The sequence below is a fragment of the Loxodonta africana genome, chromosome 11 (assembly GCF_030014295.1).
Source record: "Loxodonta africana isolate mLoxAfr1 chromosome 11, mLoxAfr1.hap2, whole genome shotgun sequence".
NCBI classification, from domain to species: domain Eukaryota; kingdom Metazoa; phylum Chordata; class Mammalia; order Proboscidea; family Elephantidae; genus Loxodonta; species Loxodonta africana.
Genome location: NC_087352.1, coordinates 73,765,786 through 73,788,953, shown reverse-complemented (window position 1 = coordinate 73,788,953; position 23,168 = coordinate 73,765,786). Strand labels below are relative to the sequence as shown.

Here is a 23,168-nt window from a genome sequence, read left to right as displayed (position 1 = left end):
TAGTGTTTGGTAAATGCTTGCAGCTTGGGGAAGAAACCCACCGCCTGCATCTGAGATATTATTACTATTCTATATTCAAGCCTGGTATATTATTGTCTCTGTTTTAAACTGAAATTGCAAGGTTTGAGTTCTTGGGTTCTGACCAAAAAATCTGGGTCAACCTAAGAGGATGATTATTTTTAATTTTAATTCTAAGGATCTGTTTGGATCCCTTGCACGTGTGAGGGAAAACTGTAGAAAATAAACAAAGCACATAAATCAAGCTTTGAAAGAGAAAAATCTCTATCCGGAGGGATTTTTTTTTTTTTTTTTTTTTTACAACGAAGAGCGTGAACACTATTTCCCTGGAGGAGTATTTCGGTCCAGGAAGGAGGATAGTGCATGCAGTGTGTGTGTGTGTGCGTGTGTGTGCTGTGCGTGCGCGCCCGCGGAGAGAGGGGCGGGGGAGGCGGATGAGGAGGATGAGATCATAGTTTCAGGATCCTCAGGAAACCCTGGTACTGGCAGCAGCCAGCCTCTGCTGTGCCCACATGACCCACAACTCTGGCAGTGGACCCGGCACTTCCAACATTATTAAATAATAAGAAAGCGGCTCCTACTCCATGCCCAAGCCTCCCTACAGACCAATGGACACCTTGTAAGAGTTTGGCGAGTCGGCGACTGAGGCGCCCGTCCATTCCAAGGTGTGTGCACGGCGTTTTCTTCCTTGATAGCTCGGCAGTGGGGGAGGGCGCGGGGTGGAGGGGGTCGGTGTGCTGGGCGAGGAGTGGGCGCCGGGCCGGGCTGGTGCCGCCGGGTCGCTGCGAGGCGGGAGGTGCACATGACGCGCAGCCCCAGCTGCGCAGGGACCGCAGCCGCCCACGGCGCCGGGGCGCGGGCACAGCCGGCTGGGCGGCGGGAGCAAGGGCAGGCGCCGCGCACCCGGCAAAGTCATGAGTGGGAGCGGGCGGCGAGTGGCGGCGGGGGAAGGGAATCGCCCCACCGCCCACTCGCGGGGTTCCCACCTGTGCGCCGGCGCTGGCCCAGGCGAGCGCGAACCATGTGGCCGGCGCCGCAGCCAGGACTGCGGCGCGGCGCCTCCCCGGGCGGCGGGCGGCGGGCGGCGCCTCGGGCCCGCCGGGCAGCGTAGCGGCTGCTGCAGGACTGCCGGCCCGGGGGCGTGGGGCCGCGCAGGTAAATCTCGGCCTCCCGCGGAGGCCCCGGTCGCGCTGCAGCCCCTGCGGCCACTCTGCGCCGCACCCGGGGTGGCGATGGTAGCCGGCTCCCTCGCTTCGCGGGTTGAGTTGTTTTTATTGTGATTGCTGGCCTCTTGGTCATCCTCGCGGGCTGAGCTGGTGGGAGGTGGCGTGCCCACCTTCATCAGGGATGGTACTCACGTTGGGGGACAGTCTAGGGGGTGTTCACCGGGAAATCCGCTATGGGTTCCTTTCTGGCCAGCGGCGTCTGCGCGTGTTGCAATGCACTGCGGTGCCTGGGCGGATGGCTGGGTGGGAGTGGGCACTGGGTACTGGGGGGCGCGGGGGGCGTGGGGCTGCGGGGATAAGTGTCTTCGGCTTTTATAGCCTGTTGCCTACTTCGGACTTTTCGGCTGGACAGAGGGCGGGCGGGAGGTTCGTTCTGGTATCAGGAGTGGAAGGTGGAAAGATGTCTATCAAAAGACCAAAGCCCAACAGAGTAAGACGGTGGTAGCTGGAGTACCGGTGCTCACTGCTCTCGTTCGTGACACTTGGAAATAAAACTTTCCTCTTTCGCAAGCTTGGGATATGGCTCTGATAAAAGTGTAGAACTTGGGAAAAAATACTGGATGTGCTCTTGTGCAGATGTACACCCATTAGGCTCATTCTTGCTCTAAAAATGATCTTTTGAGTTGATTTTTACTTTGGAGTTTTCCTATGACTTGTCATGATCGCTTGGTGTTTAATGTGTTTCCTTTTCAGCATAAAGGATAACTGTACTGTTGAAGTAATTCATTTACCAAAAATAAAATAAAATGTTCTTTTCTTACTTCAAAGGTAGAAACTTTAAGAAAAAGCAGCTCTGCGCATATGCTAGACACAGTTCGATGTACTTTACCTTTATTAACTCAGTTCTTACAACAGCCTAAGGGGTGGGAAATGATATCCACCTTTTAGATGGATGAGAAAATTGAGACACAGACAGGTGAACTAACTTGCCCAAGGTTATACAGCTATTAAGTGATGGAACTTAGTCAAGCTTTTATAGTTCTTCTCTTAACCAATTTTTTTTTATTCGTAACGATAGGACCTCACTGTACCTTTAGCCAGAGCCCTGGTGGTGCAGAGGTTAAGAGTTAGGCTGCTGACCAAATGGTGGGCAGTTCAAATCCACCAGTCTCTCCTTGGAAACCCTGTGGCGTAGTTCTGCTCTGTCCTATAGGGTTGCAGTGTGTCAGAATCAACTCCACAGCAATGAGTTCTTTATAGGTGCCTTTTACCCATTGCTGTCCAGTTGATTCTGACTCATAGTGACCCTATAGGACAGAGTAGAACTGCCCTGTAGAGTTTGGAAGGAGCACCTGGTAGATTCAAACTGCTAGCCTTTCGGTTAGCAGCCATAGCACTTAACCACTATGCCACCAGGGTTTCCTATGGGTATCCTTAGTCTTCTACACTTGATATATTGACCACATATTTCTATGAAGATGAACCTCTTAACTGTGTGCTACATGTTTAATGAAATTAATTTTTCCTAATTTTTAATGCTGGGAACCCTGGTTGCATAGTGGTTAAGATCTACGCCTACTAGCCAAAAGGTTGGCAGTTCAAATCCACCAGGCATTCCTTAGAAACTCTATGGGGCAGTTCTAACTTTTAATACTATAATTATGGCACATAATTCTTAGAGTAGTTACATTTTGCCACAACTAACCAAGTTTCCTAAAATAATTATTGATTAAAGTAGTATTGATCAGCAAAGTTAAGAAACAGTAAATTATTATAAAGCGAACGACCGAAGCTATATATTGCTTTGCACTGAATTTTAAAATTCTGTTATTAGTCTGCTCTTTGTTCCAAGCACAGCCGTCATTTTCTTCAGAACAGCATCTTGCAGAATTTTCAAGCAAGTTTAATTATCTTTAATCCAATCACTCTGACAAGAGTTTGGACAGCTTTAAAACAAGAATTATGCAATTCTCTTTCAACTATCAGTTATTAAAGCAGGTTATATTTTGAGGGTGTTCGTGTATGCCACGTCTTTTAGCCAATTGTATGTACTTTATACAAAGCTGAGTAGCAGTGAAGACAGAAATCATATTTTCTCATTATACTAAGTCGAAATACTTTTGAAATCTCCACTTGTTTTAAATGAGCCATGATGTGAAGAAAGGTCTCAGTGGGCTGGACACCAACTTCATGTAGAGAATTATTCTTCATTTTACTGGAAAGATGTCTCTCAAGTCTTCATTTTTTTTTTAAGTAAATTTAATTGCTTCTTCACACAGTGAGCCTCAAAATTAGCTTGACCTTCATAGATTTTCTTTAATTCCTGTCTTTCAGTTTAATTAAATTTAATATACATAATTCCAAAGCCACATGTATTTTACATTTTAAAGTTTTAAAAAAGCAGACTAGAGTCCAATTGAACTGCGTGGAAACAGGCTCTAAGGATGAGAAAAAAAAGTATCCAGCTCTCTAGAGTTCAACCCTCCCCCCATACACAACTCCCCAAATTGCTGCCACATCTTTATTTTGGGACGCTAGAGTGCAGTCCTGTGGTCAAAGTAGTTGCATGCCATCAGGCACAAGTGTTTTTGATATTAAAATTGAGTTTGAATTTTCCAAGTCTATTTATGTAAAATGTTGATTGTTATTAAGATGTAAATTCTACGATACATATATGTATCCTTTCTTAACTGACTCAGAACTGTTCCAGTTTTCTAGCTTCTGTTACTTAACCAAAGTAGAGACTGCATTCCTGCTACTTTTGCTCAGGTGATAGTTTCGACATGACTTTTTCCTTCCAAATCCACTTGTCCAGCTTTTTGGAGACATGTACTGTCTCTGCTTGAAGGCCACTCTGTGGGTAGCTGGGCATCAATAGTAAGCTGAAGATGCATGCACCGTCCTGACACAGAGCTGCAGTACGGTGTGGTAAGGACTCAGGGAACATTTATGTGAGTAAATATCTACAAATCCACGTTAGTTCTCTGAATGAAAGGAGTTCTGTGAGAGCGTATAATAAGGGAATCTGGACTAGACACGGGGGTCAGAGCAGGAAGTCACGTATTTGTCGAGGAATAATGTGTGAGAAGGTGTTTACTAAGACAAGTCATCCTTGAAGATAACTACTTTCATGTTAGTTTTCTGAATCTTTTTCTGAGTCAGAAACACCGGTCTCCCTCTGGTTGCCTCTTTATTTCTCTCCTCACCAGAACATATACCATTTCCCTCCATTGTTGACCTGTGGACATGAGGTTTACAAAACTCCCATCATTGCTTTTTAAGGCACGTGGAGAATATGCTACTCTTTTCTGGTTACTATTCTATTTTCAAAAGTTTAATGAAATAAGAGGCATTTTCTTTCTTTTTTTTTTTGCCTTAGCACCTACTTTCAGACAAAAACAGTTTTGGTTGTTATCAAAAACCAAAAAAAAAAAAAAAAACCAGACCCTTTGCTATTGCAAAAACGGTGCGGGGACAGGAGAACCAAGATCAACAGCCCAAGGCTGATTCCAATGAGGCGGAGGTCAGACATGCCTCCTGTCTGGGCCATCTTTACTAATTCTGACACCAGCCATCCCTCCCACAGCACTCTCTACTGAGTTAGACAATTCATTGCAGTGGCCACATACAACTCACAGACGACACTGACAATTATGAGGATTATTGGGGAAGTAGGATACAATTCAGGCTCAGGAACTCTCAGGATACAGTTCTTCCATCAGGACAGACTCTTCCCAGCTATGCTCACAGGCACACTTCTCCTTGGCCCGCAGTCTCTGCCCAAAGGCACTCAGCTTTCTCTCTCTCCTGGCTGGGAAGCCCACTGTGCTGTCTCCTGCTGCTGGGTCTCACCTTCCTTGGTGATAGTGGGCTCTTCCTCTTTGCTCTGGAATTGGCTCTCTTTTAAGGCAAAACTGACAAATACCCTTGGTAGGCCACAATTACCCTATCACCTGGGTGGGAGTTACAAAACTGTGGCTAGAGAGGCCACACACAGCAGCTGTCAAATTGATTCTGACTCATGGAGACCCCATGTGTGTCAGAGTAGAACTGGGGTCCATAGTGTTTTCAATGGCTGTGATCTTTCAGAAGTAGACCCCCAAGTCTTTTTTCTGAGGAACCTCTGGGTGGATTCGGATCACCAACCTTTCAGTTAGTAGCCGAGCACTTAACTGTTTGCAGCACCCAGGGACTAAACTATCTGAAAATCAATTAATTTTAGTTGATTCATCACACAGTCCCTGAGATTATCTGAAGTGTCTAAGGGAAGATAAGAAACCCAGATAAAGGAAAGTGATGTTAAGTATTGAATATGCTGGGAATAGGGGAATTAACAGTTTAAAGCAAATGTAACAATTCAGTGTATTGAACATTTACTGTGTGCTGGGCATCATCCTATGGGCTCTACACAAATTACCTCATATATTCTTAACAATATCCATCTGAGGTCTGCATCAACTATCATTATCCCCATTTTATACAAAGGAAAACTAAAGCAGAGGGAGGACGATAATCACGACCAATGTCACACAGGTAGAGGTGAGTTTTAAACTCAAGCGGCATGATTCTAGAATCCATGCTATTAACTATTGATGTATAACACTTGGCTCATAATTTTACTGGTACATTAAATTTCTGTCATTGTTGAAAATCATAACAGCTCCCAATTAGATCTTTTGGTGACTTTATCCTTAATAAAAATCAGTGGAAAAAATAGAACTTTGATTATATCACTGCTTTTTACACTATGTTTTACAGGGAAAATGTGTAAAGCAATAAGAATATGAATATATATGTAATATATATATGCCTGAACAAAGACTGATGACTGTTATGAGAAATTTCTCATTGTATATCATATTTTTTAAAATTAAAGATGGTAACTTAAACATCATTTGAAACTTGGAATTTTTATTTTCAACAATGTACTTTAGTATTTTGAATGATTGCTGTTGTGTACTGTCGAGTTGATTCTGACTAATAGCGACTCTATAAGATAGAGTAGAACTGCCCCGTAGGGCTTCCAAGTCTATAAATCTTCAGGGAAGTAGACTGCAACGTCTTTCTCCTGCAGAGCAGCTGGTGGGTTTGATCCGCCAACCTTTCAGATAGCAGCCAGCGCTTAACCATGTCTCCACCAGGGTGCCTTCCCAAATGACTAGGGAAATATTTATAACAGCTGGGAGTTCTATGACCATCAATGAAGTTAAGAATTCCAAGTTGGCTGTGTCATCTGTCCCAGTGTCTTTGTCAGGACTATGTATTGCACAGAAAATATAACAGAAAAAACACCTGATTAAATTATGTTGGTAAAACTAAAAGTACAATGAGATTTTTTGACATGAATCAAAATAACTGTTATAAAAATTTATGGATAAAAAATAGTTTTAAATATTATCAAAATAATGCTAATCTAAGTCGCGTGCCACATGTCAGCAAAGTGAAGTGCTAATTGGTTAAGCAAGGTAATGCATATAAAGACCTTTGCAGTATCTGGTGATAAACATTAGCCAGTGTGATTTCTTCCTGTAATGGTGGGTAATGCGTAGTTGATATGATTGATGTCAATATTAACCATGAATCAAACTTCATGCATAATGCACATATACAAATGTGTAAATCCCTTCTTTGAAGCTCTTGGAAATGCTCAAGGCAGCACATATGTTTTCAGTGACACATGTCCCTTTCAAGAATGGAATAAACCATTTCTCTGTATACTTACCTTCATATAAACCTTAATATAGAGTAACTAGTGCCCTGATGATCTAACTACACTATAAAAAAGGCTATGCAAGACTTGGTTTGAGGTGTGTGTGTATGAGTACGTGTTATGAGCATGGAGAATGCCATCAAGTGCGCTAGTGAATAGTGTACTTGCTGGAGTTTACAATTTAATGCTATAGTGCAGTGTCCTATTAGGAAAAGGTTTGTGTGGTTAATGTAAATATAAAATATACCAATCAGTTATAATAGTTTAGGTTATACTGTGATAACAACTCCAAAATTTCAGTGACTGAAAACAACAAGGGTGTATTTCTTGCTAATGGTACATGCCTATCATGTAGCATTGATGATAAAAGACTATTCTATGTCTTCTTTACTAAGGGATTCAGGCTGTTCCAGCCTCCACCATCTGGAACATTCTCATCCTTCATCATGGCACATGGGAATATGGTGAATCACCCACCAGTTCTTAAAAGTTTCCACTAGGAAATGGCATTGCCACTTTCATCCTTCATTGGCCAAAGCAAGTCATATGGCCATGCCTAATTTGAAGATAGCGGAGAAGTGTAATCCTGTGACATGTCCAGATGGAAGAAAACTGCAGCATTAGTGAATAGACTTAGTGATTATCACATAAAACTAGCCTTGAATAGTTCTCTCTCTCACACACACACATACACATACACAATTACTTAGTATTTAATGTAAAAGTAGAATCACCAACAAATATGTCACAGAACTTTAGGAAAGTACTTTCTGCATAAAATCATAAGCAAAGAAAGCAGAGGCTAGATTTTTTTTGTGTAATTGATTCTATCCCTCTTTTTCTTGTATTTAGTCAAGGAATGATAACAATAAAAGCTATGGTTTATTTTTGAGTTATGCATGAGCCAACCTATTTGACAGCAAGCCTGAACCAAGAGCAATGCCAAAACCTTCACACTGCATTCAAGCTGTGTTTTCTGAACAAACTAGACAGTATCTATATGGTACAGAAAGCAGAAAAAAAATGTATGTATCTTTCTTTGGTCACCTGTTGCAGTGGTTAAAGCATATGGCTGCTAACCAAAAGGTTTTCAGTTCGAATCCACCAGCCACTCCTTGGAAACAGTACAGCACAATTCTACTCTGTCCTATAGGGTCGCTGTGAGTTGGAGTTAACGGCGAGTTTTTTTTTTTTTTTTTTGGTACCAACAAGCACAAAATTATCATCTCTGCTATCATACACTGTTATGAAAAGAAATACAGATCAACATATAAATCATAGTGTATGTTTATTTTACATTGCTAAACATCTGAGTAGAGTATATACAATTTGCATTTTTAATTATTATTTTTATTTTGAGGTAATTATAGATTTGCATGCAGTCGTAAGATACAAAGAAATCACAGAAACTCTACCCATTTTCCTCAGTGATAACGTCTTGCAAAATTACAGTATGGTAACCAGCATACTGATATTGATACAGTCCAGGTTTAGAACAATTCCATCACCACAAGGGTACTTCCTGGTCCTCTTTTACAGCCTCACTCACTCTATACCAACCCCCAGCCCTTCCTTAACCTCTGGCTATTATTTATCTGTTCTCCATATCTATAATTTTGTCTTTCCAATAATGTCATATAACTGGAATTATGTTGTATATAACCTTTTGAAGTTGTTTTTTTACTCAGAATAATTCTCTAGCCATTCATGCAGGTTGTTGCGTGTATCACTAGTTTATCCCTTTTTATTCCTAAGTGGTGTATATCATAGTATGGATGTACCATTGCTTGTTTAATCATTCGGTAGAAAGCCATCTGGGATTTCTTCCCTCAGTTTTCAGCTGTTACAAATATAACTGCTGTAAACATTCTTGAACAGGGTTTCGTGTGAACATAACTATTAATTCCTTTCGGAAAAAAGTCTAGGAGTGCAATTCCTGGGTTGTACGTTTAGTTCTATTAGAAAACGCCAAGCTTTTCCAGAGTAATTGGGCCATTTTACATGTATGAGCGATCCCGTTTTCTCCTTATTCTCGCTAACGTTTGCTCTTTGTCACTATTTTTTATTTTAACCATTTTTATAGGTGTACAGTGATATCCTGTTGTGGTTTTAAATTGCGTTTTCCTAATGGCTAATGATTTAAACATCTTTTCATATGCTTATTTGTCATCTGTATGTCCCCTCAGTGAAATGTCTCTTCACATCTTTTGCCTATTTTCTAATTGGATTCTTCGTTTTTTACTACTGAGTTTTGAGCATTCTTTATATATTCTAGGTAACAGTTCTTTGTCAAATCTTTAGTTTGTGTTGGGCATATTTGTGGTGTGGGTCTATTTCTGGATTTTCTATTCTTTTCTCTTGATTTATATGTCTCTTAAAAAATAAATTAAAAAAAAAAAACCTCTTGTCGTCGAGTCAATTCCAACTCATGTTACCCTATAGGACAGAGTAGAACTGCCCCATAGAATTTCCAAGGAGTGGCTGGTGCATTTGAGCTGCTGACCTTTTGGTTAGCAGCCAAACACTTAACCACCTCACCACCAGGGCTCCAGTATGCCCCTAGGGCTCCTATATTCCTCTACTTCAGCCAAAAGGAGCCGTGAGGGTACAGTGGTTAAGTGCTCGGCTGCTAACCGAAAGGTTGGCCGTTCAAACTCACATCAGTCGTTCTGTAGGAGAAAGATGTACAGCCTTGGAAACCTTATGGGGCGGTTCTATACTGTCCTACAGGGTCACTGTGAGTCAGAATCTACCTGATGGCAACAGGTACCTCAGCCAATGTCATAAAGCCTTGATGTCTATAGCTATCCAAGAAGTCTTAAAATCAGGTAAAATGATTCCTCCTGCTTAATTCTTTTATAAATTGCTTTAGTTACTGTAGTTCCTTTGTCTTTCCATATAAATTTTAGAATAATCTTGTCTATAGCTACAAAAATCTTTTTTGGACTATGACAGGAATTATGTTAAACCTGTATATCAGTTTGGGAGAACTGGCATCTTAATATGGTGAGTCTTCCAATTCATAAATGTGGTGTGACTCTCCATTTATTTAGATCTACTTTTATATCTTTCATCAGCGATCTGTGTTTGTCAGAATACAAGTCCTGTAGGTGGTTTGTTAGAGTTACATCTAAGTACTTTTTTTTTAAGCAATTGCATGATAATACATTTTTAATTTCAGTCCACATATTCATTGTAAGTAAATAGAAATTCAGTTGATTTTTGTATGCTTATCTTGTATTCTGGGAACTGGCTGAACTCAGCAGTTCTAAAAGTTTTTGGAGATTCTTTGGAATTTTCTATGTAGACTGTCATATTACCTTCAAATAGGAACAGTTTTCTTTCATTCTTTTCAATCTGTATACTTTTTATTTGTTTATTTTTCTTGTCTTATTGTACTGGCTAGAACTTACAGTACTATATTGAATAAGGGTAGTGAGAACAGACATACTTTCCTTGTTACCAGTCTTTGGGGGAAAGCATTCACTCACTATTGAGTATAATGTTAGCTATAAGTATTTTTTTTAGATGTTCTTTATCAAGTTGGAAACCCTGGTGGCGTAGTGGTTAAGTCCTGTGGCTTCTAACCAAGGGTTGGCAGTTCAGATCCACCAGGCGCTCCTTGGAAACTCTATGGGGCAGTTCTACTCTGTCCTATAGGGTCGCTATGAGTCTGAATTGACTCGACGGCGCTAGGTTTTTTTGGGTTTTATCAAGCTGAGCAATTACTCCTCTATGCCTATTTGTTTTGAGTGTTTTTGTCATGAATAGGTGTAGATTTCTGTCATGTGCTTTTTTGGTACCAAGTGATATGATATGGTGGATTAACACTGATTAATTTTTAACTGTTGAACCAGCTCTGCGTCCCTGCAATAAACCCCATTTATTCATTACGTATAATTCTTTCTACATATTATTGAATCTATTTGCCAATATTTTCTTAAGGATTTTTACATCTGTACTCATGAGGAATATTGGTCTGTAGTTTTATTTTTGGTCTTCCCATCAGTGTTGGTATCAGAATAATGCTAGCTTCATAAAATGCAATGAGAAGTGTTCCTTCCTCTACTATTTTCTGGAATCAGTTGTGTAGGATTGATGTTATTTCTTCTTTAAATGCTTAGTAGAATTTTGCAGTGAAACCATCTGAGCTGGGAGATATCTTCTTTGGGAGTTTTTTAGTTACAAATTAAATTTCTTTAGTGCTTACAAAAAAAAACAGGGCTGTTCATATCATCTATTTTATATTGGGTGAGTTGTGATTGAGTTTTTGAAGAATTGATCTATTTTATCTATGTCATCTAATTTCTTTGTGTACAGTTGTTTGTAATGTCCCTTATTATCCTTTTGATATCTGCAGTGTTTCTAGTGATATCCCTTGTTTCATTTCTGATGTTGGTAATTTGTGTTCTCGGTTTTTTTCTTCATTAGTTGTAGAAAGCTTTGTCAATTTTATTGATCATCTAAAAGAACATGCTCTTTTGTTTCATTGATTTTCTCTCTTGTTTTTCTGATTTTCATTTCATTGATTTCTGCTCTTATATTTATTTCTTCTTGCTTCGGGTATATTTTGTTTATCTTTTTCTATATTTTTGAGTTGGAACTTAGATTATTGATCTGAGGCCTTTTCTCTTTCCTGATATATGCATTTACTGCTATAAATTTCCCTGCCATAGCTGTCCTACAGATTTTGATATGTTGTATTTTCGTTTCAGTGTATTTTTTTGTATTTCTCTTGAGGCTTACTCTTTGACCCTAAATAAATGGGTTACTTAGAAGTGTGGTATTTAATTTCTAAGTGTCTGGAAAACTTCCTGTCATCATTCTGGTATTGATTTTTAGTTTGATTCTATTATGGTCAGGGAACACACTCTTTTAAATTTGTTGTGGTTCATGTTATGAACTAGGGTATGGTCTATCTTGGCATATGTTCCACAGACACTTGAAAATAACATATATTCTTATGTTTTTGGGTGGAGTGTTATATAAATGTCTATAAATATTGATTGTGCTGTCAAGTTATTCTGTATCTTTACTGATTTTATCTATAGTTTTTCTATTGATTCTCGAGAGAGGGTGTGAGGTCTCCAATTATAATTGTGGATTTTTCTATTTCTCCTTTCACTTCTATCAGTTTGGCTTTGCATACTTTGCAGCTATGTTCTTTGGCACATATATATTTAGGATTGCTATATCTTCTTGGTGTATAAACTGTTTTACTATTAAATAATGCTTCTCTCTGTGTATCTTGTAATTTATTTGTTCTGAAATCTATCTGGTATCGATATAAACACACCTTCTTTTATTAACATTTGCATGATATATTTTTCTCCATCCTTTTACTTTCAACTTGCTTATATTGTTATGTTTTACATGAGTTTCTTGTAGATAGAATAGAGGCTGGTTATATTTTTTAACATATTCTGCCAACCTCTGTCTTTTAATTGGTGAATTTAGAACATTTACATTTAATGTGATTATTTGTATGTCAGGGCTTAAGCCTTCCATTTTATTTATTTTGTTTGTTCTCTATATTTTAGTTTTATGTTTCTTTTTTGTCTTCCTGTCAGTTACTTGAGCATTTTTAGAATTATGCTTTTATTTATCTGTAATGTTTTTAAATGTATCTTTTATATAGTTTTTTAGTGGCCACTCTATGTATTACATAATATGTACATGATTTGGAGCCCTGGTGGCACAGTGGTTAAGAGCTTGGCTGCTGACCAAAAGGTCAGCAGTTCAAATCCACCAGCTGCTCCTTGGAAACCTTATGCAGCAGTTCTAATCTGCCCTATAGGGTCACTGTGAGTCAGAATTGACTTGACAGCAATGGGCTTGGTTTGTTTTTTTATACATAATTTATCACAGTCTACTGTTATTGCCATTTTAGCAATTTAAGGAAGTATAGAAACTTTATCTCCCTTTCCTTCCCCTATTTCTAATATAATTGCCTTAAATATTTCATTTACATATATTTAGAACCACATTAGACAGTATTATATTTTTTTGCTTCAACTCTCAAATATAATTTAGAAAGCTTAAGAGGAGAAGGAAAGTCCATTTTATTTTCCCATATTTTTGCTTACCATTTTCCTTCTTTTTTCATGATATTCCAACATTCCTTCTTTAATTGTTTCCTGTTTGGGGAACTTACTCACTCTAGCCATACTTTTAGAGCAGGTTTGCTGCCCACAGATTATCTTCATTTTCTTTTATTAGAATGTGTTGATTTCCCCTTCATTCCTGAAGTATATTTTCGCTGGATATAGGATTTTAGGCCAACAGTTCTTTTCTTTCAGCACTTGAAAAATGTTGCATCATTTCCTTTTGGCCTCCTTTGTTTTTGAGTTGAAATCCAATGTCATTATAATTGTTTTCCTCCTATAGGTAGGGTATTATTTCTTTCTTGCTACTTTCAAGGTTTCTTATTTGATTTTACCTTTCATAAATTTTACCATGATGTGTCTTGGTATGGATTCATTTGGGTTTATTCTGTTTGAAGTTCAATTTACTCAGCTCTTGAATCTGGAGATTTATGTCTTCTTGAAAAATTTGGGATGGTTTCAGCCATCATTTTTTTTTTTCAGCTCCGGCCATTTTCTCCTTTCTTCCTGGATCTCCAATGGCAGGAATGATAAACGTTTTGTTATAGGCTGACAATGGTTTCTTATGACTACTGTAACAAATTACCATATGCTTGGTGTCTTTCAAAAACAGAAATTTATCCTGTTACAGTTCTGGAGACTACAAGTCTAAAATCAGTTTCACTGGCTAAAGTAAAGGTGTCAGCAGGACTGATTCCTTCTGGAGGTTCTAAAGGAGAATTAGTTTCCTTGACTTTTCTAGCTTCTGGTGGCCACCTATATTCCTTGACTAATGACCTCTTCCTTCTGTCACTCTGACCTCTTGATTCTGTCATCACAATTCTTACTTCTTCTACAGTCAAATCTTCTCCTGCCTCCCTCTTATAAGGACACTGTGATACTCTCTTTGTCTCAAAATCCTTATCTTAATCACATCTACAAAGTCATTTTTGCCATTTAAGGTGACATTCCAGGGATTGTTGGTGTTGTTAGGTGCCATTGGGTCAATTTTCAACTCATACCGACCTCATGCAGCAGAGTGGAACTTCCCCATAAGGTTTCCTTGGGTTTGGGAGCAGATCTCCAAGTCTTTTCTCTCATGAAACTGCTGGGTAGGTTTGAACTGCCAACATTTCGGCTAAACATTGTACCAGTAGGGCTGTTTTCAGGAATTAAGACCTGGATGTCCTTGAGGGCCTTTATTCAGCCTATCACACACAGGTTCCTGAGATTCTCTTCATTTTTTTTTTTCCAGTGTCTTCTATCTGTTGTTTGATTTGTGCCTTTCCTATTGTTCTGCCTTCTAGCTTCCTGATCATTTTATGTATAAGGTCCAAGGTTTTTAGCTGTATTTAGCAGGAGGTTTAGGGAGAAGTACGTCTACTGCATCTTCACAGAAGCAGAATTCCAATCTACATTTTTTATGCAAGTTTGCACTGAAAAATATCACTTAGCGTTGATTCTCAGTTAATGAATCTAAGGGAGTTACTGCTGTTCTGTTTTTTGAATCTTAAGCACTTCAGAGATCACTGGGAAGTGGTCCCTGAATGATGGCTGCAGATGGGATCACAGAACAGCCTATCAGTGCTAAGGTCCGTGAACCTTATGGAGGTACTCCTGTTCCCCCAGCCTAGTGTTTTCCCCTGCCCTGGGAAGTCATTGCTGCAGGCTGTATCAAGGTTGGAGATTTCCCCCCACTCTCATAGGTTTTTTTTTTTTCTGGCAGAAGTCTGGAACCACACCCTCTCGGTCCTTACTGTATTCTCACTAGGGACTCTTTCTTCTAAGGAACATCATCCATCTGAAACGCTGTGTGGAAGCAGAAGGTGTGTGAGAAAATGTTGCTAAGCTAGGAAGAAAAAGTGGACACAGAAATTCCTATTTAAACTCTCTTAATAAACGAAACAAAAAGTTTTTGTTTTTTTTTTAAACGAGGAGAACCTACCAGCAATCATGTTACTTTCTTTTGATGGAAAATTATACATTAAAAATAGGTGTATATATTTGTCAAATTGTTCAGTCATTACTCAGTGGATTATGTACAAAAGTTGGAGCTAAGAGTTCCCTGCTTGAGATCAATATGCTGAGAAATGACAATGGACAGGGAGATCACAAAGCACAATGGTATAGAGAAATTCTCTGAAAAGACAGATCAACTTGTTTCCATTGTAGCTAACCCTGAACTTCTCACTCTGCTAGAGCAGTAGTTCTCCACGTGTGGTTGTCAGACCAGCACGATCAACACAACCTTGGAGCTCTTCGTGAATACAGATTCTCAGACTCCACCCCAGACTACTGAATACAAATCTCTGGAGATAGAGCCCAGAAATCTGTCTTATAGTAAGCCCTCCACGGGGCTCTGAGGCACACGAAACTTGAAGCAACTGTACTAGAGTAATCCCTCCAACCACAGCAGATAAGACTGAATTTATGTTTTAATGATTCTTGACTTAATTGGTTTAGGGTTTTGGAAAATTCACTTATTGTATTTAACATTCTGTGTGCTTAAATTATAAATGTTCTTTGGAATAAATAAATTAAAATGCCTTACCCCAAACCGTCTCTTTGATTAAATACATGGTAGTGATTTGCACAATTATTTTGTAACCTTAACTCAAATAGTCATAACTATTCCCTGTCTAATTTTTTGGTTGAACCAAAAAAAAAAAAGAAAAAAATGAGTTTCCCTACATTTCCCTGCCTTTGTGTCTCATAAACCAAACCTGTTGCCATCGAGTCAGTTTTGACTCATGGTGACCCCATGTGTTACAGAGTAGAAATGCTCCATATGGTTTTCTTGGCTGTAACCTTTACAGAAGGAGGTCACCAGGACCTTCTTTCCTGGAGCCGCTAGGTGGGTTCAAGCCACCAGTCTTTAGGTTAGTAACCAAGTGCAGACCGTTTGCACCACCCAGGGACCTTTCTACCTCATAAAAAAATAGGGGACAAGTAATACAATTATGGTTTTCCTAGATGTTTTTATGTCCTTCTCTAGAGCTGACACCAGTCATGAAGTTATTTGGAGGCTATGGTGTGGGTGTCTCATCATCATTTGAAAAAGATGCTTTTTAGGAGAGCTTGTCACATACTATTGTTAGAGACAGATGCATATGCAGATGTCCAGACTCATCATTGTCATTACCACATCAGCTCCACCACTGGGGATTCAGCGTCTACTGCGCCAGCATTTTCTCTAGGGTCCTGTGAGATTAAAGGAAATCTTGGCTACATGGCAGTACTGAGCAAAGAGAAGCTGCATTTCTGAATACAGACGTTGTAATTGGGGTGCAGTTTTAAGCCCCAGTAAAACAAAGTCAACAAGAAGTAAAAGTTAAAAGTGTAAAATGTTCTATGATTGTAATAAAGTAGGAATAGATGCAGATTTGAGTAGTAGTTTGTGGCTGTTTGCCTTAGATATGGTTCAGCTTTATTTTAAGGACAGTATTTTGTGTTACTGTATATTATATACTCTGTCACTTAGCAATTCGCTAACCTTAGAGAGCACAATAGATTTGAGATTCCTTAGTATCCACTGCTTCTGGTGACTAATATTTTAGCTTTTTGCGTAGGTTTCACATTTCACTATGTATAGATTTTAGCTGAATTTCTTAGTTTCTGTAAATCATAAATTCCAGTTCCATATACCCTTTATGCCATAAATTGGTTTTTAAAGGTGTCGTGATCTGGAATAAGCTGGGAAAATGGCTTGTGAGCAATTTATCTGCTTCTGATTTAAGACAATACATATTCTTAGTTTGGGGAAATATTGTTCTCTTATCCTTTCAGTGGAAACCCTGGTGGCGCAGTGGTTAAGTGCTGTGGCTGCTAACCAAAAGTCAGCAGTTCAAATCCACCAGGTGCCCCTTGGAAACTCTGTGGGGTACTTCCGTTCTGTCCTTTAGGGTTGCTATGAGCTGGAAGCAACCTGACAGCACTGGGTTTGGTATCCTTTAAATATTTGTCCCCAGTGGTTGCCTTGTGGTTTTTTGTTTTTTTTTTTCCTTCATTCCTCTGTTTTCTTTGTGCATTCAACCTGATTCTATTCTCATTTTGCTTGGGTGTTTAAATACTTGTGCCTCTGCAATGTTTTGGGGATAAGACTTTTCCAAACCTTTATTATACACTGTTTGTTAAATAACACCATTTGGGCAGGTGGGAGGAGCCACCCTTTGAGAACAGATTTTTAAGTGGTACAGCAGACGTTTTCTCTCACACAGAGCCATCCTTTATAAAACAAAGGCCTCCAGTCCTGGCAACACTAGTCATATGACTTCTTTCTTAATTACTTGGTTGGTGTTTCTTAAATATGGTCATTAAATTATCACCAGAATGCTTAAAAGGTAAGACTTAAACTAGAGCAAGAAGAGGGGTATTCAGAAAGGTAAGACGTGCACCCTGTGTTTTCTGTGAGCAGTGGTCTATACTTTCACCTACAGTGTTAGCTTCTCTTTATAAACACAAATTGTGTTAAGTATTTTTTTCCATATGCAGATAAATTCTGCCTCTTCCTTTTAACTCAAACACCTGTAAAAGAAATGTTTACCATTAGAATGTGTCCAGAAAAATACTTTCTGCTGATGCTTCTCAATAGCTCTTAGGACGTGATGGTTAAGAGCTGGGCTGCCAGCCAAAAGGTTGGCAGTTCGAATCTACCAGCAGCTCCTTGGAAACCCTATGGGGCAGTCCTATAGGTTGCTGTGAGCTGGAATTGACTTGACAGCAATAGGCTTATATGCGTTTGGCTGATTTTGAAAATTTGCTCAAAAAATAAATCAGATTTTCACTGCCTGGAGGGAAGATGAGAGGGTAGAGGGGGTTAGAAGCTGGCGAAATGGACACGAAAAGGGAGAGTGGAAGGAGAGAGTGGGCTGTCTCCTTGCGGGGGAGTAATTGGGAGTATGTAGCAAGGTGTACGTAAGTTTTTATGTGAGAGACTGACTTGATTTGTAAACTTTCACTTAAAGCACAATAAAAATTACTTTAAAAAATGAAATAAATCAGATTTTCAAAATAGGAAAACATTCCAAACTGGGTGTGATTCTAACATGCAACCTGTGCTAGTTTGCCAGGGCTGCTATAACAAAGTACCTACCACAACTGGGGTGGCTTAAAACAACAGAAATTTGTTCTGTCGGTTGCAGAGTCTAGAAGTCCAAAATAAAGGTGTTGTCAGGGGCATACTCTCTCTGAAGGATCTAAGAAAAGATCCTTCTTGCATATCCCTGCTTCTGGTGGTTCCTGGAAATCTTCTGTGTTCCTTGGTTTGTAGATGCGTCACTCTGATTTCCGCCTCCATCTTCCCTCTCTATGCCACTTTTTATAAGGACACCAGTCACCTTTGATTAGGGCCCACCCTACTTCAGTATGACCTCATAGTTACTTAACTAATTACATCTTCAAAGACCCTATTTCCAAACAAGATCACGTTCACAGGTATCAGGAGTTAGGACTTCAGTATATCATTTGAGGGGGACACAATTCAATCCATAACAGCGTAAACAGTGTAGAAAGGTGAGCTGTAGAAGTCAGAAGGTAAGAACAGGTTGGGGTTGATAGAGAAGCATTACTTCAGTGAATGATCCTCACTTATAAATTCAGAAACCAGATCTTTCTCTCAAGGGCATGGGTACATTAACCAAGCTTATACAGACAGCTATAAATAAGAATACCAATTTGCTTATGCACAGTTAGAATTATAACTGTCACTCAGACCAGCATGACTAGGGCATTCTTGCTCTGTAGGCAGATCTCCATGGGAAGAAAAATTGTCATCAGAAGTTTTCTTCTTGATTGGAACCCTTACGCACTGCTGGTGGAATGCAAAATGGTACGACCATTTTGGAAAATGATATGGCACTTCCTTAAAAAGCTAGAAATAGGAGTACCATACTATCCAGCAATCCCACTCCTGGGACTATATCCAAGAGAAATAAGAGCTGTCATGTGAATAGAAATATGTACATCCATGTCCATTGCAGCATTATTCACAACAGCAAAAAAGGTGGAAACAACCTAAGTGCCCATCAAGAGATGAATGGATAAACTATGGTACATACACACAATGAAATATTATGCAATGATAAAGAACAATGATGAATCTGTGAAACATCTCACGACATGGACAAATCTGGAGGGCATTATGCTAAGTGAAATAAGTCAATCGCAAAAGGACAAATACTGTATGAGACCAATATTATAAAAACTCAAGAAAAGTTTTACACACAGAAAGAAACAATCTTTGATGGTTATGAGGGAGGGGAGGGGTGAGAAGGGAAAAACACTTAAGTAGACAGTAGAGAAGTGGTAATTTTGGTGAAGGCTAAGACAGTACACAACACCGGGGAAGTCAGCACAACTTGCCCAAGGCAAAGTCATAGAAGCTTCATAGACATATCCAAACTCCCTGAGGGACCAAATTACTGGGCTGAGGGCTAGGGACCATGATCTCAGGGAACATCTAACTCAATTGGCATAACATAGTTTATGAAGAAAATGTTCTACATCCTTCTTTGGTGAGTAGCACCTGGAGTCTTAAAAGCTTGTGAACAGCCATCTAAGATACTCCACTGGTCCCACCCCGTTTGGAGCAAGGGAGAATGAAGAAAACCAAAGATACGAGGGAAAGATTAGTCCAGAGGACTAATGGACCACAACCACCACAGCCTCCACCAGACTGAGTCCAGCACAACTAGATGGTGCCAGGCTACCACCACCAACTGCTCTGACAGGGATCACAATAGATGGTCCCATACAGAGCTGGAAAAAAATGTAGAACAAAATACAAATTCTCAAAAAAAAAGAAGAAAGAAAGAAAAAGACCAGACTTATTGGTCTGACAGAGACTGAAGAAACACTGAGAATATGGCTCTCAGATACCCTTTTAACTCAGTTTTGAAGTCACTCCTGACGTTCACCTTTCAGCCAAAAATTAGATAGGCCCATAAAACAAACAATAATACACATAGCCCAGCCATGTGTATGAGACTAAATGGACACTCCAGCCCAGGGGCTAGGATGAGAAGGCAGGAGAGGACAGGAAAGCTGAATGAATGGAAATGGGAAACCCAAGGTCGAGAGGGGGATAGTGTTGACAGGTTGTGGGGTTGGCAACCAATGTCGCAAAACAATATGTGTATTAACTGTATAATGAGAAACTAGTTTGCTCTGTAAACCTTCATCTAAAGCACAGGAAAAAAAAAAAAGATGTTTACTCCTTGAACCTGGAATCTACTAAGGGGATATATGAATATATACTGAAGACTTTCTGTTGCCAGGAACTGTCCTAAACACTTTCTACCTATTATCTCATTTAATCCTCTTAATACCCTTGGTGATAGTGTTGTTGCTATATTTCATATATAAGAAGAAGATAGGAATAGAGAAGCTAAGTAACTCATTCATTGTCTGAGAACTACCAAGTGGAAGACTAAAATTCCCAAACTCTGTGACTAAGTTATTAGTGAACGACAAAAGAAGCTAGTAGATAACTTTAGAGTTGCCTGGGCATTGCTGTCTAGAGTAAGCAATCAGGTAGGGAACAGAGTAGCTCTAGTTGGTGGAGAAGAAGAAAGGAATATACAAACCACTGTCTATATGGATAGGATGCTTTCAAGTCATGTGTAATTAGGAAGGGCAGCCACTGGGTGGATGGAGAGTGATGCCTTAGTCATACCTTGTGGTTTATTTAAAAAAAAAAAAAAAAAAGTTTTTTTTTTTCTCCATAGTTGAGAATAAGTGATATATCTACAAAATTAGGTTCTGCCCTTAAATGTTCTTCCTTAAAAATTAACACCCAAACCCACAGCCCTATAGAAATAGCTAGTCATAAATATTAATAAATAATGATAAAAAAAATCGAACTAGTTGTCATCAAGTCAGTTCCAACTCATGGCAACTCCGTGTGTGCAGAGCAGAACTGCTCCATTGGGTTTTCAAGGCTGTGACCTTTTGGAAGCAGTTGCCAGGCCTTTCTTCTGAAGTGCCTCTGGGTGAGTTCATACTGTGAGCCTTTCTGTTAGTAGTTTGAGTGTGTAGCTCTTTGTGCCACCCTGGAACTCCTAATAAGTAACGCTATAAGCATATTTAAATAGACTAGACAAGTATACGTACATCAGCCTCATGGATGTCCTCAAGTTCTTTAGATTTCTAGGGTTACCTTGTCTTGGAAAATATGAGTGTAACTGGCTTGGACTTGACTAGGTCCAACTCAAGCATATTTCCTGTCATTTGGGACGGGGGTGTTGTGAAGTTACATTTCTGCTGCATCATATGAGTGTCTGCACCTGTTGAATGCTCAGTCACGGCTCTGAGACTGTTTGTAAGCACAATGCCAGCTTGCACACTAGATCAGCCTGCCGTATACTTCCCCGATTCCTTACTTCCCAGAGTACCCTCAGCCTCAGGCCGTGTGTTCCGTGGACTGGGCTATATATAGGTTTGGAGCAATGGACTTGAGTTATAATATAGAAATACTAGGTGCCCCTAGTAGTAACATTAACACTCCCTCAACCATTTCTTCTTCCAAAAAAGTGTTATAGTTCATCTTTTAACTTACTTTTCAGTAGCTCACCATGAGAGAAATGGGGCTATTTCTGAATGTACTGATTCATCTCAAAATGTCAAGTACATACTAGTAAATCATATTTCTGGTCCTCTGTTTTTCTCAGTTGGTCTGCTAGGAACTGTCATACTCTTAGCTACTGCTGAAATGTAACCCTTTCTCCCTGAGACAGGAAAAGCAAATGGAGTTCATATCTAAATGAAACAAGTGTCTGCTGAGAGCAGGTCCTGAAAACCAAAACCAAACCAAACCCAATGCTGTCGAGTCGATTCCGACTCATAGCGACCCTATAGGACAGAGCAGAACTGCCCCATAGAGTTTCCAAGGAGCACCTGGAGGATTTGAACTGCCGACCCTTTGGTTAGCAGCTGTAGCACTTAAGCGCTATGCCACCAGGGTTTCCTCAGTCCCTGAAAACCCCTCAGCATATAGGAATGTCCCATCCCCTTGAAGTAAATCCAGCCAACTGACAGCACAGCTTCAGTGTGTGGTTTCTGGAGACTCTTTTGGGTCAGAGAGTGAAGCTTAATTCTACAGTGATATTGTTGTTACTATCGCTGAATTTTGAGAAGTACATAATCTGCTGATACTGGAAAACTTTAGGGCCCTAGATATGGAAAGCATGTTATATCCTTGAATGGACATCTCTCCAAAAATAAAACAAACAAAACACAGCAAAAACAACCCTTGGCAACATGAGAAGTAATTAACAATAATGTTTAACTAACCATTGCTTGCATATCACAAGATATGGTTTACCAGAGTTTGCATGTTTGGTAAAAAAAATAGATATTTTCTACTAAGCAGTGCATTCTGGGAAACAGAATAGCTAGCCAGCATATGAAGATGATACTCATTTCTCATAAGATGTGGCCACTGTTATAATCAAGACGACTACAGTGAATGAAAATTATCTGTATGAATATAATGATTCATGGAAAGCTTAATAGTTGCTTAAGATTGGTGGTGAAGGTATTGGTGGCACTGTTGTAGACTGTCATACCTTTTCATAGACACAGCTTTTAGAGCTCAGTTTATCTTTCAGCAGTCTCTTGTCTCACATCTCTTAAAGCTGCCAAGGTGGACATTATTGTGGGCTAGATCTATACTAATCTCAGAGTCCATGACCCCAGAAAACACTGGATGAGATCGATATAAATCCATAAGATAAACACTAAGCTTGGCAGCAAAATATATGCTGATAATGAACTTGACATAGAATGGTTGCAAAACTAAAGACTTAAACGCTAAAAAAAAAAAAAGTATGCCAGTCTTTACGTAGGATAGAGGAAAGTATGGGAGAGTTCGGATGCAAAAAAAAAATAGTATTTTATTTGTAACATCATTGTTCTTTAGCAATACCCGAAAGGAGATTCTGGCTCTGCCAGATGCTGAGCTGACAGTTGAATGATTAGCTCTAAATTCTCATTAGGAAAGTCATCAGTCTGTTGCATATGACATCCCAGCTATCTAGGTGGCTCAGTGTGGGACTGGAGGAAGATGAAGGTGTTCATTCATCAGTGTTCATGTGGATGCTGGACCTGCTGTGTGCTAGCACCATGCAGAGTGGGGGACAGGACTGCCTTGTCCTTAGAGAGCTTACATTCTACTCGGAGATGCAATTAAGGGAA

At 39.6% G+C, this 23,168-nt stretch overlaps 1 protein-coding gene across 5 annotated transcripts in view; it reads left to right on the top strand.

Moving 5' to 3' along the window:
• The first annotated feature begins 471 nt into the window (after window positions 1-471).
• Window positions 472-23,168, top strand: part of DTNA (dystrobrevin alpha) — a 450,980-nt gene continuing 428,283 nt past the window's right edge. For 2 of the 5 annotated variants that reach the window (XM_064294617.1, XM_064294618.1), the window contains exon 1: window positions 476-683. The gene's annotated coding sequence lies outside the window, so the exon portion shown is untranslated. Of the gene's footprint in view, window positions 684-23,168 lie in introns of all 5 variants that reach the window. The other 3 variants (XM_064294619.1, XM_064294621.1, XM_064294620.1) reach the window with 3 other exon arrangements.